Genomic DNA, 20,168 nt, shown 5'->3' with positions numbered 1-20,168 from the left:
GAATTTTGGATTTTCAGACCGCTTTTCCACTTAAAGGGAAGTTGGCAGTTTAGGGAATTTTTTGGTTTAGAGACAAGGACACCCCTCTTCCTTAAAGAAGTCGAGGTGAACGGGAAAAATAGGATTAGCCACTTACATTACAGTCTATAGTTTTCAGCATACACTGTGAATGAGCTGTGTTAATTTTGAATGGAAACAAAAAGCAACATATGGTGTAATTCATTAAATTAATAATCAGTCAAATAGGCTAAGGATCTACACAGTTTGCCTCCCACCCACTAATGGAAAAGAACCCACCAATACAAGGGAATGGTTTAATTAAATAGATCCCCATGCTGACATTTTGTTGGATAATCTACTTACTTTTAGAAATCTTTGGGCTTGTAACTCAGGGACTGAGCAGCTTCACCTGTAGGGAAAAACAGGATTCTAGTCAGCTCTTTTCTCTCTTGTATCCCACAGCTCCTCTCTCTGTCTTGGTAGAGTGAAGAATCACAGCCTCTGCTTTTTTAGTCTCCCCAGAAATATTTCCACCCAGCTGAAACTTCAATTAACCTCCTTTGGTAATTTTGGGCAGCTCTTCCTTTTGGTAATCTTTTTTGGCAACTCTCCTTCATGGTAATTCTTAGCAGCTCTCCCCTTCTCTCATAATGCAGACACTTTATATTCCAGTGATGACACCATCAAGATGTCAATATTGGGCAGTGACCTGCAAGAATTATTGCACCTTTGATTGGTCCTTCACATTTCTCTCCAACCCCCAGGACAGCCCATGTCAAAGTATTGGTTCTGGAGTCTAGAACAGAAATATTGCAAATCCCATTTGAAATTCCCCTTTTTTCTCATGTCAAATTCAGCCAGAAAGTAGCTACATGGCAAAACCTCATAAAGTACTTATAACTGCCATACTATGGGCCTCATTACGACCCTGGCGGTAAGTTACTGCCTGGGTCGTACCTTTACCACCATGGCGTAAACTATGTTTACGCCATGGTGGTTGGCGGACTTACCGCCCCATTCCGAGGTTGGCGGGGCGGTAAGTCCCCAATCCCCATTTACCCTTCCCCATTCCCATTTTTGCCCCATAGGGCATAATGGGAGTGGGGAAGGCGTTAATTACGCCACCGTAAATTACGGTGGCGTAATTAACATCAAGGTCCCTTAGCGCCATGGATTTTAACACCTGCTCAAAGCAGGTGTTAAAACCTCCATGGCGCTGAGGGACCTCGGAATCAGGCGGTAAGGGTCGGCGCTGTTTACGCCGCCTTAAACCCCTTACCGCCTGAGTCGTAATGAGGCCCTATGTATATATTCTGCTTCATCTCATCATGGCAGATTTAATAAAATGACAGCTGGGTTTGAACCATGTTGCATGGTTTTGTGGCATATTGTTGTCGTATATACAAAAAGTATAATTGTTATGAACATGCAATTTTCTTTCCAAATATCTAATTTTACTATCCACCAGCTTACCAATTCTTTCATTTGTGACATTTTCAAAGCAGTCAGAAACACATTTTAGCTTGCTATTACAATTCCATACATCACATGTGGATGAATTGGATTTCTACTAAATTGCTGCCTTGAAAGTATCTTAACAATGACATACAAATGGGTGCAGTGTGACTTGTGGTTGCTGAGAAAATGCATCTGTTATGATAGTCCATTTAAACTAATGAGAAATCTTCATGGACATGCTAATCTAAGCCCTCTTTTCTTCAGGTCAGTTTCCATTCTTGGCCAGCATGTGACCAGAACCTCCTGGACTGTGTTTTTAAAGCTGGGGTAAAAGTCATTAGCCTCCTTTGTTGTTTAAAGTTGGTGGGCTGCAAGTCATAAATAGTTGGGATATCAAATACACAGAGATCTCTCAAATTCCGGGTCACATAATGATTTGTCTTGCAAAGAAATTAGCCTTCAGAGACAACAAGCCCTGCCATGGGGGAAGTTTGCTTTGAACACCATTAAGGGCAGGCCACACTTTATTGTATTTGTAAATAGCAAGATGCAAGATCTTCAAGGTAATTCCCTTTCCAGATCTAGAGGCCAACAGGCTTGCAGTGGGGGAATCCATTTGCAAATTCTGCCTAGAGACCCACCAATTGTCCTTGGCTGAATGAACTCCCATGTTGAATTTTCTAACACCAGCCGTTCTCCTTTGAAATGGGTCACTTTGCTTTAACATCAGTGGATGTCTTCATTCTTTTCACAGAGCATTGTTTTTTTTAAATATGACAGCTGAAAGTACAAAGCTGTTTATTTCAGTATTTCACATAATGCATTTTGAATTATCTTCTGTTTGTTTTTATGCTGAAAAGTGGGTCTGAGTTGTCATATTGCACCATAATTTGAAGAGTTGCAGTTTCAGTGAAAATGCTGCATTTATCTCTCAGCCAGCAATGTGATGTGTCTTTCCAATATGCACTCTGATTACATTGTTTTCAGCTTTCTCTGGATTTCAACTGCAGATAGACACTCACATAGTTTGCTTTAATATGCCCATTTTCAGTGTGAAGGTTTTTGGAAGGCTGGCAGGTTATCCTTTCAGTCGGCCTTTCAGTTCTGCTTGTTTGGAGCCTTTGATTAAGCCCCATATGTCCTTCCACTCCCCTTTTCACATCACTTCCTAAACACTGCAGTATCATTGTTTTTGGGGTCTGAGGCCAGACATAGTTCCTCAGTTTTTGCAAAGACATAGCTAAAATATATCAATCAGTGTTTGCTTATAGAACATCCAAGGACACTATAGTTTACTTCATTTATTGACATAAGAAAACTTCAATTGGTGGAAGATATTCTGGGAAACATATAAAGGTGATTAAAATAGACAGGTGTTTAGCACAAACACAACAAACTATATTATTTTTCCTGGTAAACCGTAAGAAATCCCTTAATACAAAAAACAGCATTCAATTATTTGGAACTAACTAAACCAGCTATTTTAAAATGTTCTTGGGATAATTGTCTCTGCAGATGCAAGAGTAAAAATGTATTTGTAGCAAAACGAACAATACAGTTTGCCATTCTTTCCTCGTACCAATCTGTGTCTTATCAGATGCTCATTTTATGCCAATCAACCCTACGTTGGGAGCAGACATGGCTGGTAATAGCCTTCCAGCCCAAGCCTAGAAGGGCCCAACTGAAGTGAGGTCCACAGTGAGGGCTGTGGGCCATATCTGACCCATGTCTGACGCCAACAAGGGGGTTACAGCTATTTTCACTCCGGGTTCGCCCGGGTGCAATAGCATTGGCTGCAGGGTATTGCCTATGGCGGCTTCGATGGGAAGGAGTAGCTCCAGGACCGGAGCACAAAACTGCAGTCCAGCAGGTAATTGGGGATGGAGATGGTGGGGAAAGGGTACATTTTATTTTAGCAGGGTGGGGAGGTACGGAGTCAACAGTGAGAGGCTCCCTGTTGACTCCCTCACAATCAAGATGGTGCCAGTCATGGAAGGGACTTGGTTGGCTGGAAACAGTGGGTTGTACACCTGATTGGCTGAACACCCTTCCCCAGGCGCGAATGTTCTTTCACTAGCAATTAGAACTCACAGAAATTTGAATGTCTGGGTCGTGATACAACATTGTGGAAAAGTTGACAACTGTATTTTATGTCACTAATACTGCAACATCCCAGAGAAGGATTGCCAAACTACTGTTTAGCATACACATATTTTGAACATGTTTATAATTGTATTTAATATTCAATGGCACACTGTCAGTGTTTATTGAGAACATCGATCTAGGTAATCCTCTGGGATTTTGGAAAACCAGAAACAGAATAAATAAGGCATGATTTACAAAAAAATATTCCAATAGAACAATCTCCTGGAAAATTTTGGTAAATCAAACCTATTGTGTACACCATGAAGAAAAAACAAACATAGATTGGCACAAACGCTGTTTATTGCAATATTGCAGTGAACAGAGAGAACAATATGGGATTCATCGATCCAATCAAACCCTAGCTATCAGTCAGACAGCAGGCTGTGGTCTTCAGCTCTGCAGTACAAAATATCATGATCTGATATTTATGTTTTGTCAACAAATTTGGATTGAACTTGTTGTATCAGGAAGGGAGGTGGGAATAAGACACTTCCTTTAAGATATCTCTGTTTACATAATAAACAGTTAGGGCTTTCCCACTGAAAAAACACTCTGTGAATTATGCCCTTAAAAACTAGTCATGCAAAAAGGTGGCTATCAAAAGACCTCCATGCAATGAACAGTTGCGTTGTGACCAGTTAATAGGGGGGTTGAACAAAACTAATGAACATTACTTAAACATGGACGTCTTATTTTTTGGCTCAGTAAAGGACATGTGAGCGGATATAAAATACATGTTGCAGCATAACCACACCAGAAAAAACTTCATTTATATAGAAATTGAGCAAATAGGTTTTGGCTCAAACTAAGTGCTATCATTAACACATGACAGAAATATGTATTTGCTTTACCGGCTGACCAGAAAAAGGAAAAACAATGTGTGTGTTTGCTGAACGTTCTTGTCCTAGCACATAGATATTGTTTAATTTGGAATTAAGCAAGATTTACTTGCTCAATTTCCAAAATTCCCGTGATCGCAAACATGGTGATCATTAATAACATTGCAATAGGCCATCGTAAACTACTTTGTCTCTTGCTATACAGAGGCAATTGTTGTGCAGTGTCTAATGAATAGGGTGAAAATTAGTTCTGTAAGACCTTATTTGTGCAAGATGTGCTTTATCCCTGAACCAGATATAAAAATGTCAAGTTGAAAGCTGCAAGCCAGGCATAAAAACGCACTCAATTCCCCACATACACGCATCACAGAATGTCTTGCTCCACAAAAGTCAGTTTTATAAGCCAATCACTCGAGGCGAGTGCACATTTTAAGGTCTGGCAAAACTTTTAAGTTGGATGAGCTTATAAAGTTTGGAAGAGTTATTTGTGCAGGAACGGTGAGACTGTTCTCATCTGGATGGTCCTAAACATGCCCACTTCTTTTCACTGACCCAGAAAAGTCCTTGCACGGCAGTTGAGCATATTTTGCACCACCCCGCTAGAACTTAGTTGAATGTGTAGCCTGGTTTGGGCAACTATACACAGAAATAGAGAAATAACTATGTAACTTCCAAGCGCCCGAGTCACGGTAAAAATACATTGAAAATACATTTCCATTTGCAGTTTGAGTCATATCTCTGTTATATTTAGGATACAATTTTCATATTACAGCCAGCTTTTGCACTAGAAAGAAAAACAATACTAACACAAAGAGTCTCACATAACAGATATCATATTATTATGGGGCTGATTCATGGAATACTCTGTGGGTAAATCAAGCCATTCAGTGTGAAAAACCACCCTTCTGTGCACTATGGGGCCCTTGCACAGGTCCTGCGCATCTATGCGTGCAGCCGAGTGTGTTGCGCGAGAATCCACAGAAAGGGTGGATTGGGTCTACACAGAGCTCAAAGAGGGTGTAAAATGCAGAATGAGGAACAACAAGGGAAAATTCAGGCATGTCAAGGGACGGCCCATGCAAGTAAATAGCATGCCCACAACTACGCTTCACCAAGCGTATTCATTGATCTGACCATGCAACCTCATGTCGGGGAAATCACCACAGACCGTCACCGGAAGGCCTGCCTAAAAGACCCATGTGCATAGACATCTCTGTGCAAAGGTAAGATCAGATCTTTGATTTAGTGGTTTGTGCACGCAGTTGCAGTGCTGATCGAAGTTAGGGGTGTGTGTAAGCAATGTAGCGGGGTGCAGACATGGTTTACGGTGGTTCGCACGCATATTTATTGGCAAATGATTGCCTTAATGCTATGTGGTATGCATGTTGAGAGGGTGCTGAGAATAGTTACGGGGAACCTACGCAGTGTCGCTGGGCTGTTGCCTTGGTTTGTGGGGTACACAAGCGGTATTGCAGGGATGCATTAATTCGTCAACGAGGAGTGCGCAAAGGTTGGTATACTTCGCTAGATATGCTTTGGGTGGGGGGTTGTCATGGGCGTTTTGCTTGCTACTTGCGCATATGGTTAGTTTGCGGGAACAATTCCATGAATACGCGAGCACACAGAAAATGTTATGCACGCAGGGACGCGCAAAATCATTTTCAACAAGCTGGCTTTGCAGGATCAATGCACATTTTTCCATGAATCAGGCCCTATATTTGTATCTTGGGTTTGCACATGCTTCCAGAGATGTGTTCATGGTTGGATTCAAGAGCCAAGATTTGGGAGGAAAAGGCTGCATTGGTTTGAGTGGTACTTAAAAAAAACACAGTGACAGGAACTGAATGGGCGCAAAGAGTGCTGGAAGGGTCAACCACATTAGATAAATGGGAGGGTTGGTGTCAATCTTAAACATTCATTCACAGGGTGGTAAAAAGTGTCATGTTTCTTTGAATGTTACCCAGTGAAGAAAGCACATCCAACTTTGGAGTAAGATATCTTCCTAGTGTAATCTCTGTGATAAAGTGATCTGTATGTGATGGAGATCACTGTTTTGAATTTTTGCAAGATAAACTCAACCTTGTGTACTTCTGAATTTTCTAAAATAAGTCGAGTTGAAGCGGGTAGCTAGATGATTTCATCGAAGAACTGCACTCCCATAGGTCATAAGTAATGTCAGTCATCCGTGGACCTCCATTTCATACTTCAGATATCACACATATGCATAATGTTTAGCTCTATAGTATAATATTACATGCCGGACCCGCCCTTCTACACTCCCAATGGAGCACGAATATAGACAATCACTATTGAAGTGTGGTTGATGACGTTTTAATCCATTGGAGTTGTCTTTGTGTGTGGTAGGTTTAGGCATAATGAGGATACACACAATTAGCCACGGGCCACTTTAACAGAATGTCACATAAATCTAGTGAATTATCATGCCACCCAGGGCTTGGTTGATTCCAAAATCTTGAAACTAATATTTTCCTCATTTTCAGAATTGAGTCATTTGAATTCCTGTAATTTGTTTTCTATAAATCCTTATTATGACCAACAAAACTTCTGCTGCATACCGGTTTATGCTGTCCACATTATCTTTTACCTGCATTTATTTTCTTGTTAGACATGGTATATTGCCAATGCCTATATGAAACAATGTTTTAGTTATTTGCTATAAAAGCATTTAATCACTCTAGTTCATTTGAACTTTTCTGGACTAGGGAAGGTGTTATGATATGCTAACTGGAATTTGCATAAAACACAATTGCCATGCAATGCTGTGCTCTGGTCATAGAGCACTGTAACCCAGAGTCTGGATCCATATGTGGCAGTGTGTGTGTTTGGAACATATCATAAGGAACATACGTTAGATGTCATGTCAGTCTGAGGTGTATTAGAATACTATTGCTCCATTCTTATTACTTGTTAATGCATGCCTTTGTGACTTAGAAATAAGGCTAACGCTTATTGCGTATTATGCGTGTTTACTGCAATATCTTTTGGCAAACAATGATCTATATGTTTACGGATTGAACATGATATAAGAAAGTTGCATAGAGCAGTGACAGCCTTAATTATCATTTTAGAGAAGTTGCCAACATGTACATGTTTTCTATTTTGTGGAAAACAAGGTGATCCTGTATATAACGTAGATCCAAAATGAAAAAGGGTTACAGAGTTTGATGATATGACTGAAAGGGAGGCATCACCCACACCAGAAAACGAGAATCTTGCAACTGCAATTTGAAAATGGAATTGTGTGTTTATTCGACTGGAAATCAAGCACAGTAATTGATAGGAGAAAACCCTGATCATAGAGTTATTGAAGTGAGAATAGCACTAACTCATTGTATTCATCACGTTATTATTAACCTGCATTGGATATATACTTGAAATGTTTCTTTTAGAACACATATATATTAAATGCTCGGGAATAGCCAGCAGGATTCTGCTCTGGGGTTTGCCTCGGCAAACTTTTCAAAACGTGGTTTACAGGCTGCTGTGACTCTGTAGGTAAAATATTACCAGATCCTGAAACATTTCAGCTTGAATATTCATCCAGAGCCTAAAATCCCTAGGGAAGATTGGGGTTTTAGAGTTGATTCACAGTAAAATCGAAACCATTGCAATCAACTCTTGTGGGAGGAGAAGCTGCAGGAGGGAAGAAAATAGGTGGGTGCAAGCAGTAAGAGAATGGGCTAGTGCATGAAAAGGTGGGTGCAATGCTGGATGGATGAATAGCAAATTAGTACCCACCATGGGATGGCAGCCTCTCAGCCCTTGAGGAGGCTTGAAATTGGGGATTTACTAGACGGTAATCCTCCTGCTCCAAGCCCCCTCACGGCTGGAGGCTGCCATCTTCCACTGCTGGGGAACAAGGCATGTGGTTCCCCCTCTCCACCCTTGTCCCCATCCACAGACTTCCCTCCTCACCCACAGGGTCACCCTCCCCCCCCACCCACACTTACCCTTTTTTCTGTCCATTTCGGGAGCAGACATGCTGGGAATACTTCTGTCCCCAGCGCGTCTGCTCCAGTTCTGCGACAGGCCGCCATGGAAAGAAAGAAGGGACTACATGTAGTCCCTTCTCTCCATTCCATGGAGGCCAATTCTTTCAGGTTATTCCTGTAACTATGGGCCCCGTGGAATAACCTGAGTGGTAATTTCCCTCCTGCGCGGGCCTTCTTGTTTAAATAATATCCGCTCCTATGCATCTGGGTATATTATTCGGATAAAAAAAAAAAAAACATTCAACTCTGTGGCAAGATATCTTTATAGATGAATATGACTACTGAAGAGATATGTGTATAACCTGCAGGGAAATTGTTTGAATCTGTGTACAGCCAACTCTGCCCTTCCTCCTCTCAAGATGCTAATATAGGAACAATTAAAGTGAATAATTGAGAGATTTTATTTAGACATGCATGCGTGTACTGTAGGTTATGACTAGTGTCAGTCCCATGTCCCGCCTTCCTTTGTATGTTTTTCATCATTCAAGTGTAAGTAACATGAATACTTCTGTCGTCCTTAGGCCAACAAAATGGCGAGGTCATGCCAAAGGTACACATCTGAATGGTCTAGTGGATTGGCGCATAGTCAGCCACACATTAAGAACTGATTAACAGAAGTGTTTTATAATGGTGCAATTCCATTGAAAAACGCTCTTTGAATCAGGCCATAGGTGTGCACGAGTGTTTGTTTGCGGGTTTGGATTGCGCATGGGAGCGGATGTGGCAATGGGGTTTAGAGGGAGAGGGGGTGGGCCAGCAGGGAACATGGTTCCACTAATTTTTATGTATACTCAGACGACTGATAGCATCACAGCACCCGCAGACATGAAAGTAAAGCCCTAGGACCCCCTAGTCATTGTAAAACCGCTTACAGCTATGCCTGCACAGACCACAGCAGAAAAGCCCACTGCCCAACACATTGCTGAATAATTCCGTGCCACCATAGTCCAAATCCACATTCTTGCTGTTTCAGATGGCAACTATCATTAGCAATATAGCCCACCATGGCCGCATCCACAAAACAAGAGCCTAGTCTACGAAAGCCTAGCATCTGTCTGGGCTGTACAAACGCAGCGAGGCAACACAGTCCCATGCCCAGGTATGGCAAAAGGGAACACCCACCCACACCCTCAACCTTGACAGCACAGCAACCCAGCCTTTGAGTCACAACCCCACTTCTGGACATGCAACCACAGCTTTGACAGCACAGCGTCATTCTTTGTTGTGCAGGCCGGCCTTGGGCTGGAAAGACATCTTCAGCCATGGCACATCAGCTCTGAAAGACACAATATACTTGCACAATATTGCGGGCCATCCACTGACACAATTATCATGCACATCCTCCTAGCTCAAACATTCTGATGGCCGAATATTATTTATTTATTTGCATTTTTTTAAAGCGCTCACACAGCCCGGGGGCACTGAGGCGCTGTTACAGGAATATGTCTTAGTTGATATTTATAACGCGCTTAATACCCAGAAGTTTCTAAGCACAGACCCAGAGATTGAACCTGTGTTGCTTCGTGTGGTCTTGTTTACAAGGCGAGCATGTTGCCGCTGAGCTATCTCCCAGGACATTTTACTTCCACAGCACTTGGGGAGGGTTTGTGTGATGCCATAAAAATGAATCTGTGCACATTCATTTGCTGGGCAGTAGTGATTGGGATGTTCAGTGGGGCTGCATAGCTAACGTGCGCGTGCCCTGTGAAGTCATTCCCTGGCGCAGCAGTTCACCGATGGAAGAATTCCTCTGGCTGTACAGACTATGCCAGGAACTTTCATTGGCTCACTGGATGGGCAGTAATTTAATAGCAGAGTAGTTCTGGTGAACATGTTTACGGGCACATGAACTTTTATCAGAATGTTCTTCGTGTGCAATAATACTGAAGTACATATGCACCAGCATAAGTGTAAATGTTCCTTTTCAGTGGCATTTGTGTTATGTTGGTATTTTGAATAGACTATGAATTTTGATGAGAAAGACCACGGGAGGATAGCTGAGTGGCAAAGTGCTCGTCTTGGGAGCAAGACGAGGCTGAGAAACACAGGTTCGATCCCCGGCTCCGTGCTTAGAAACATCAAGGTATTAAGCGCGTTATATATAACCAATTAAAATTACACATGGAAATACTTTAGGAATTTATCTGCCCAAACAGGTGTTCTCATTTACAGTCAACGATGGATGTTGAAACCCCCTGCTGTCAACCCCCTTAATTGGGAATTAATTTTACTCTACCCTAAACACCTTCTGGTAGAATCATCAGGGCACCCTCCTGCCAACCTGGAGCGCTAACACAAGCTTTTCAGATTCAGGGAAGAACTCGGAGGTGTGCTTGGAACCTGTTTTGAGTTTTAACAGACACATCTCTGGGGTGATCTGCTCTTCCTGCTTCAGGCTGCAGATGGCGGCCTTAGGGGGTCTGGTCTATTCTCGCTCAACCCCATTTACACGCTGTAACGGGCACCCCAGTCAATTCCAAAATAGATCATGCCAACGCACTCCAGATTATCAACTCCTTCTAAATGCATCAGCCCGCCGTGTTTCCAGCATTCCTACATTTGATTTCAGTGCATGCGCAGAGGTACAGCAAGCGCGCCCGCTGTTTCTGCACAAGAATGACAGCAAAGTGAAGGTCTTTCCCCAGGGGCACGGCTAGCAGGTACTGATAGAGGAGACACGTTCATTGCACTTCTGCCCCAAGAGAAGGGGACAAGAAAGAGCCACACAAAAGCCCAAACTATTGGAATTGCTAATGGTTGTTCAGTATAACAGTGGCCATGTTCAAAACATAGTGGCCACCATTACTCTTATTTTCTGGTCAGACAGAAAAAAGGCACAGAACCCCAATGAGGCTTGAGGGGAATGTAGAGATGCTTGCAGATGTGTTCCTTTACAGGATTACACACTGCAGTGAACATCAGCCTATTCATGCCAATGGTGTGGGTCTATAAGAAACTACAACTAGAATGATGTTATGAATATCATCTTGCACACCCAAACAGTCTGTGCAAATTTGTCCCACTGTGTCTAATTGTCTTAAAAATATATCAGATTATTTTAAGGGAAACAGTCTGAGTGTCACCGTTTTCATCGGGGCATCTGCGTGCAAAGGTGTCCAAATTAATTAATTAATTTATTTTTGGCATTTTAAAATGCTCACACAGCCCGCGGGCATCGAAGCGCTGTTACAGGAATTGTTCGTTTTTGATTTGCGCAATTCTTTTTTGGTCTTAGTTGCATATTTATAACGCGCTTAAACACCCAGAGGTTTCTGAGCGCAGACCGAGGGATCGAACCTGTGTTGCTTCTTGTCATCTTGCTTCCAAGGCGCGCACGTTGCCGCTGAGCTATCGTCCCGGGATATTGTACAGGTTTTCATTCAATGAAAATTATACATTAATGTGAATCATTTCTTTCGTTTAATTTGAACACCATCCATCCTAAGGGAACATTCTTTAACCCAGGCTGCAGCACAAGCAGAGGCGTCTCTCCACTTTGCACATATCGGCCTCCGCTACCCACATGCCATGTTCCCTTCACCCTAGTTGGCTTGCAGCACTGTAGGTCAGCATAAGCTGCTCGGCAACTACCAGCCCATTTGACTCCCCTGTCGTGCTTGCGGGGAGGCTGATAGACTTCTTCAGATATCTGATGTTCTGTTCTCCCCCCTCAGGGCAAAACTTTGCTCTGACCATGGACCTGCTTGGCAGCTGCACAGCCTTGTTGGATGGGCTATTTCTGTGCCAGTGAAAAACAGGCCGCAGAAGCTCTCCACTTTTCACAACAATAGTCATGGTGGTGGTGCTTTCTCGTTTAGAATGCACTGCACGCTTTTGTGAACTTTCAGAAAACATGCAGTTAGACCTCGCAAGGTCCAGGGTGCAGAAGTGATTTCATCCACCAGAGATAGGTTGGTCCACATAGTGTACAGACAACAAAGACTTTCTGCCAGTTTGTGGGATGGATACAACCATTCAAGGAGTGCAGCAGACAATGATAGGGCATGCCGTGGACCTACCATTTGGTGGCAATTGGCTCAAGTGATGCAAGATGGAACACAGTTACCAAAGCATAATAGGCTGATTACCTGTATACAGGGCAGGTAAGTACTTTGCATACTAAGAACCATTTCCAAAACCCTCGTGTCCCCTTGGTAGGGGATACAATGTTTTGTAGAGATGGGGTATTGAGAAGAGAACTGAATGAGGCATTTCTCTGTGTGGCAAGTCTCCTGGCTTGCTTGGTGATTGCCATAGAGTGGAACACATACCAATCACCTTCCTTTGCCTGTTTGCATAATGAGGTGATTTGCCTACATCTCGAATCTTAATGTGACAGAGACACATTTGATCGTTCCAAAATATTAGTGGCCATTTGAAGAAATGTGTTACAATTGAGTCGTTTTATTTGCTCAGATTGGGTATTTGTGCATTGCGATTTCTATGCAGGATACACATATGCTATAAGGGCTCTTCAGTTGTGTACAATATGTGCCTGTATGGACGTCTTTAACTGTTGTAATGTAGCCCACTGTGTGTTCTTCTGATTTATCAATTTTGTATGTTATGATGGGGATCATAAAATGATATTCTGCTTAGTTTCTAGATGCATATTTCGGAGACGTTTTGTGTAATGGAACAGCTTGTTTCAGCATTATTTGTTTTTATGAGGTTATAGTTAGATAAAGTATGAAATTACAGAAGATATGTTACGAACCACAGACTGCCCCCTGAAATTGCAGGAAGAGGACACTGAGACATACAGCCATCTTCTATGTGCTATTCCTCTAGGAGCTGAAGTTCTTGTTGAGAAGAAATCACACCTGGTCTCTACAGTTATAAGTGAATGTGTCAGCACCCAAGTGCATGGCAGTGTTTCATTCTATTGTGGCCATTACATTGTGGCCAACCAATTGTCTGGAAGTGTGGCCTTCCCCATCAACACTGGACGTGTCTATCCCTTTCCCCTGCCATCCCTCCTCCTCAGCCAGCCTCCCTTCCACCCAGTGACTTGTGCTTTTCAGAGCCACTGTTTCCTTTCTCTTCAAAGGGGATAGCCCCTGTCACTCCACTACCTGTTAGCCCCTCTGCCCACCCACAGCCTTCATTATACCCACATCCACAATCACGTACCCTGCAGACCCGCCACATCCAACTTCTCCTTTTCTGCCCTCCATGCGTTCTACCTCTACTCCTTGATAACCGTACATTTCTGGTCATTTCATTGCTGGGTGCTTTATGGATGGATTAGCATAATGGCCTTTGCATAAACCTGCTAGCCAACTTGTGAAAATGGCTGACAAGTGCTGACAGTTGGATCCAAGTGACAAGTACATCCATTTCCAGATCTGGCTCTGCTTTACTGACTCCCAATTGAGATCCAAGATATGTTTAAAGCACACTACTGGACCCACAAGCCATTTTAAAGACTTCCCCACCTATCCTAAATGGGCCTTTCCACTCTTATGGTCCCTCGTGCAAATTATGCTGAACCACTAATACTTTTCCTATTTATTTTTAAGTGTTTACCAGATATGGGTCCTCAGCTTGCTGCTCCTAGACACCTAAGCTCTACACTTTCCAGATGAGGCTCGCTGATGCCAAAACGTGCTGAGGGTTGCTTTTTGTATCATGCAGAAGGCTTGTGAACTAGCGGTTCAGACAGAATTGCCCCCTTTGAAACAAAAACAAACCCGATTTGCTTGTGGTCTTTCCCCTCCTACTGAAAAAGGACAATTTGTAGGGTTGCCTAGAACTATAACAGAAAATGGTGTACTCAAAATCTTCCATCCTTGAGTCTTTAGTTTAATATTTAAGCCAATCAGAACGGCAGGTCATTCCTTCTTGTTCTTCGAGGCTATATTGTGCAAACCTCCCCCTTTTGAAATTGTGCAACATCACTGATAATTTTTCTTTTCAAAATCATTCAAAGACTGTAACTGTTCAACCTTATCTAGTATTTTAAACTTCTTTTTCTTCGGCAGTTTAGCTGTCTAGCAGCAAGGGACCATTTGCTGTGAATGTGGTGTTTAATAAAAGCAAATTAATACATGTTTTATATTATATAGTACTATAGAATTGATCTGATATAGTGAGGAATTGCCACCTGGAAAGGGTGTGGAAGCCCCAGATATTTTAATTGTCATTAAATAATAACATAATGCAGGTAATTCCATCTATGAAAGGGACATCTACTTATAAAATTCCCCTGCCACAAGCTCCACGCCGAACACATAGTGTGTGCCTGTGCCCTGCTGCATCAGTATCCTGATTCACAGCACAGGCTCTACCTGTGGCACATAGCAGGTTCAGAGGTCACATGTTCCCTCTTGACAGCTCAAGTGACACCCAAGTCTCTGCAGTGCAGGGGCTGCATTTAATATATGCAGCCCTGTTCCGAAAAGTGCATAACTCTGGAGGATCTTGTCCTGGTGGCACGTAAAACTGTCAATATAAGTCATATCTAAGTTAGGGTATGGTGGCCAGCATCTCTCAGAGTTATCACAGCCACATTAAACGTGTCAGCCCTGTGGGACCATTTCAGCTGTGGAAGGGTTATCTGTATTCCCCCAGTCAGGCTGGACACTGCCCTATTGGCAGGAAAGTAGCCTGGTGGTTTTCCACTCTTTGTTCCTTTGTATGTGCAGCTAGCACCATTCCCCCTGGGACAGGCACTCCATAACACGCTGGCCTGGGAACAGGAGGCAGAGTTAGAGTAGCCAGAGAGGGATCTATACCATTTTGGGAGCATTCTGCTATCTTGATTCACTCTGCATCGCATTCTCTTTCTTGTCCCCTCCACTTCCTCTGGAGCAAAGCACATTGGATGTGACAACATAGGAGAAAATTCAACACATTTCAAGACCAGGGATTGAACCCCGAAATCAGGCTAGCTTTAGTCCAATCACCTGGGAACCTTTTCCTATAAAATAAGTGGTCTTCCATGACATCTTTGAAACATCTTGATGCATTTTAGGATCATCATTTGAGAAGATTTCACTGGGGCCTGCTGAAAGAGCAGTCCGTTCTAAAGACCTCCAAGGGTGAGGTGAAGGCATGGTTTCAAGGCAGAAGCACGCTCTGTCCCCTAACCATCACTAGGCACCACTGTGGGTGTTCTTCTGCTGGAACAGACTCTGCCTCTCTGCCAGTCACAGCGGTACCTATGACATCACTGTGTTTAAGGTCCACTGCAGATGTGTGCCAGCCGCCCCTGTGTTTGGGAGCATGAGAAAAGTGCCATATTGTCCCTGATCCTTTGGATTGGGACTCACAGTACCCTGAGAGACATGACTAATGGGATCCTAGTGTTTATCACCATTTAACTGGGTGGAGCATGTTTCATGAGCTCTTCAACGCATTTGAAGCAGCACAACCCACGGTTGCTGTCTTTTGCTCTCTCCCAATCTTCACACAGTGCCAAGAAGTCTGGTTTGGCACTGTTGAACCACCAATAACTGCGAGGAAGGTACTACTGACTGCTAACTGACCCCCCATAGGTCAATTTTCTGGCCCTAGAATCTGGTTAGGTCACTTTGAACCCTTTTTGCTCACAAGTACATATTCTTGTTCATGGACATTGTTGCTTTTGCTTGTCTTTCACCCCTGATTCATTACCTAGAGTGCTTCATCTACTATATTTGGGTATTTTGTGTTCTATCTCAGGGGTCTGTTTTGTTTAGTGTGTTTCTAGTTAGTTTTTATTGTATTATTGTGCGTTTAGTTAAGTATGTATATTTCTATAGAACCTTGATTGGACATGCCTTTATTTTGGACTGTTATACGTTGCTGTTTGTGTTGCTACTGGACCACATTCATAATCCTCATAAGAGTGTAGCCTTCCCTCAGCCCACGTTGCAGGAAAAGGCAAAGGGCATATATCTCTTGACTGTGCCTGTTTTACCTTTATGATTGTGTTGGCTCGTGGTTTGTAGAAGTGTGAGGGCTAATTGGGCGTTTTAGCCTCTTCGCTTGCTTGTATTCCTGCGGGGTGGTAGTCGGTTTGTCACAGGTATGCAGTATACGATTCTTCATTTCTACTTTATGACTGTGACATTGTACTGTGGAGCTTGACATGTCATCCTGTGGGTTCAGAGTATTTAGTGCTCCAGTAGCTTTCGAACATTTCACCTAGGAGCACTTTACCTACATGTGTGAATAGTCTCTTGGACATCATTAAATTATGAGGCATATATTGTTACACAGATCCAGGTTACTTTGAGTAATCCACATATCATGCAAAGATACAATACCATATCTTTTTTTATTTTTTTTTTTATTTATTGAATATAGCTGAATTTATATCAACTTTTTCAATTTTTAACATAGCCAAAATTTCATAAACATAGACATAGACAATGACAATAAAAGAGATACAACTACAAGATAACAGCCGATTAGATAAAAGTTAAATATTAATAAAATATTTCATGTTATAATAAGATGTTTAAAACAAATTCATTTTGCTGAACAGAGAGCATAATACCAAATTCATTCCATGTTCAAAGCATTTAAAAAATTAACAGTGGCAATTCTTATGCTCATACATTCGGTTGCAGCCAAGGCCGCCCATCTGTGACTTGGGTCAATTTGTGCAAAATACGCAAAGTGGTTCACAAAATGTACACCTCTCGTGCTCATGAGAGCCGGGCAGTCCAATATTATATGTCGCAGAGTTTCAACTATGGTGATGTTATTACAAAATCTGCACCAGTTAAGATCTGGGGAGATCTGCTTCCTTCTTATTTTAACCTGGCGCGTAGGCCAGATGTTAAGTCGCAGACGTAAAATAGCTGATCTAATAGCAGCAGATGGAGCCAGACATAAGTAGGACGCAGTTTCTCTATATCGTTTAGGACCAAATATTGCAGAGTCAAAGTCTTTGTAAGTTAAACATTGGGTTCTAGTATCTATCCAGTCCATCATGTACACTTTCTTTTTTGCTTGTTTCGGATGAAACACCAGAAGATCAAGAGGAATATCAGCGTTCACCATGATCTTCAAAATACTTGTGGACCAATTTTTAGGAAAAATTTCTAATGAGGTAAGTAAATAACTGGAAATAGATGATAATGTAGAATTGTCACATGTGGATAACAAGCATTTACGAAATAAGGCACATAGACGCCAGTTATGGAGGGCCATTAGGGAAATTAAGCCTAATTCATAGCGCAATAACGCACCAGGTACACATTGAGGTAGATGAAAAATTGCTCTCCAGAACTTGGCTTCTAATGTGTTTAAGAAACCTTTAGGTATAATTTGTGTTTCAAGACCATAGAGAACAGTTGCCACTACGTTCTGATTCCAATAAGTAATGGCTGCCTTGATCGAAAACTTACCATATTTTGAAATAATCAAACGTGTTTGACAAATTGCCATGGTTAGTTTCTGTTTGATTTTGTTAAAGTGTGACTCTACTGCCGGACAGCCATCAAAAATAAGACCCAAGTAGACATAATTTGGAACTATTTTTATGGGAGTACCTTCAATTTGCCAGTTTAGTAAACGCTTGTGTGAACCCTTGGGAACATAAGTGACAATCTGTGTTTTACCAGTGTTTACTATCAATTCATTATCTTTAAAATATTGGCAAAGCGCAGTAAGAAGGTTACGTAAACCACTAGGTGTTTTAGATACCAAAACTAAATCGTCAGCATACCACAGGGCATAAATTTTCACGCCATTTAGTTTAGGTGCATCAGTTATGATTTTATCAAAGATCCATCGGACATCATTAATAAAGAAATTAAACAAAGCTGACGCTAAAATGCAACCCTGTTTTAACCCTCTAAAAGTGCAAATTGGTGAAGATAACAAGCCCTCAACATTTAGTCTTATAAAGACTTTAGTTTTTGAGTGAAGAGCATAAATAATATCAACTAGAGTGGAGGGACATCCCGCCCTGATTAGTTTATCTATAAGTTTCGGTCTTGAGACCGAATCAAAGGCGGAATGAAGATCCACAAATGCAAAGTATCTAGATTGTCTCTTATTCTGAGCTTGTTGTCTTATGGCATTTAAAGTAATTAGATTGATACTAGTGCCCAAACCAGCAACAAAACCTGCTTGGGCTGGATCGCGTTGATTAGCCAGTTTTGTCCAGTCATTAAAGTCTCTCAGCACCAGTCTGGAGAATATTTTTCCTGGGGCATCCAGAATTGTTATTGGACGATAACTCTTGGCATTCATACGATCACCTTTTTTATAGACCGGAATAATTACAGAAGAGCGCCAAGATTCAGGAATGATTTTAGTTTGCAAGATATGATGGAAAGCATTATTGAGAATTAACGCCCATTCATTCATATGTTGTTTAAACATCCAATTCGTAAGCCCGTCAAGACCTGCCGCTCTTGACGAGGATGATAACTTAATGAAGTTCTGAATAATATGTTGTGTACAGCGCAAACTCCAGCATTTCACAGAGTTGCTGTTGTAGTTATAGTGATTCATTTGAGAATCCTCATACAGAGTAGTAAAGTGAGAGACCCACACAGACTCAGATACTCCATTATTTTGCAAATGGATGTTGGGAACAGTATTACATCTATTCAAAAGTTCCCACACTGTTGCAGAGTTTTTATTATAACAGGCTGCGAGAAAGTTTTCCCCATCCATTTGATACAATGCAGCTTTCCTAAACCGGATCCAACGGCGATATTTTGCTTTAGCAATATTAACAGCCTTAATCTGAACATTCAAGGGTAATTTACGAAGTATTCTAATTTCTTTTCTATAAGCTTTTTTCCTCTCACAAAGAGCTAAATCAAACCCGTGAGCGTGTCTTTTTGATGGATTGTTAGAAACAGGAAGTAAATTAGCAAAGGTGTTCAGTACATCTATATAGGAGTCCGCTTTGAGTAGCTTTTGACTAATCAAGATGGCATCATTCAGGGCTAAAAGTTTGTCAGAAGACCATTTAAAGCGATTTCTGGCATTATTGGTTACTAAGGTCTGTTTATACCAACGGGTAGGTTTAACAGAATTGATACTTCGAACCGACCAAAATAGTGATAGGAGATGGTGATCACTAGCTGCCTGTTTGACAACAGCAAACTTATTAGTGTTCATAAAGATATTACTAGACAAAAAGATATAATCAATTATCGATTTAGAAGAACCTCTCTCCCAAGTATTCATGGGAGGGATATCGCCAGAGAACGCACCATTTGCCATTTTTAGGTCAAGATCTTCCATAAAGGACAACCATCTCAATCCCACACGATTCTTAGAACCTGTGCTAAATTCAAAGCAAGACAAATTCAGATCTCCCAATACCAAAATTCCAGCAATATTATCTTGCACAGAAATAAGTTCAAATAAAGTAGAAAGAGCTGTATAAAAGTTATCATCAGTAATACCCAATGGATTGCGGTATAGGTTAATAAGAGCGTAAGTTAGTGAATGATATGAGATCTTTACCAATTGCATGAATTTGTTTGGAGCCTGCCATGGAGAGATTTTAAAGCCCTTACTTGCTTTTACCGCAACTAACAAACCAGCAGTAGGTCTCCCTTTTTCGCCTTGTTCTGCTGGAAGAAGAACAAGTTCGTGATCATCCCATATAGGAACGTTTACGAGCCACGTTTCTTGTAAGGCTACTATATCATAAGTGTTTAGTTGTGTATTTAAAGACCATTGTAAGTGGGACGAACCACGCGTGTTCCAGCTAGCGAGTGAAATTTCAGTTAAATTGGTGCATGTTCGTGGT

General features: G+C 41.8%; 1 protein-coding gene across 4 annotated transcripts in view; it reads right to left on the bottom strand.

The window, feature by feature from the left end:
* Positions 1 to 20,168, bottom strand: part of LOC138481515 (cadherin-10-like) — a 1,315,401-nt gene that overhangs the window by 796,463 nt on the left and 498,770 nt on the right. Inside the window, exon 3 of one of the 4 annotated variants that reach the window (XM_069613701.1) lies at positions 364 to 409. The exons of the other annotated variants lie outside the window; for them this stretch is intronic. The gene's annotated coding sequence lies outside the window, so the exon portion shown is untranslated. The remainder of the gene's footprint in view (positions 1 to 363; positions 410 to 20,168) is intronic. 4 annotated transcript variants of the gene reach the window in all.

This window comes from Ambystoma mexicanum, chromosome 5p, assembly GCF_040938575.1.
Source record: "Ambystoma mexicanum isolate Mex_15411 chromosome 5p, UKY_AmexF1_1, whole genome shotgun sequence".
NCBI classification, from domain to species: domain Eukaryota; kingdom Metazoa; phylum Chordata; class Amphibia; order Caudata; family Ambystomatidae; genus Ambystoma; species Ambystoma mexicanum.
Note: the sequence above shows the minus strand (reverse complement) of the source record. Positions and strands in the feature narration are given on the sequence as shown.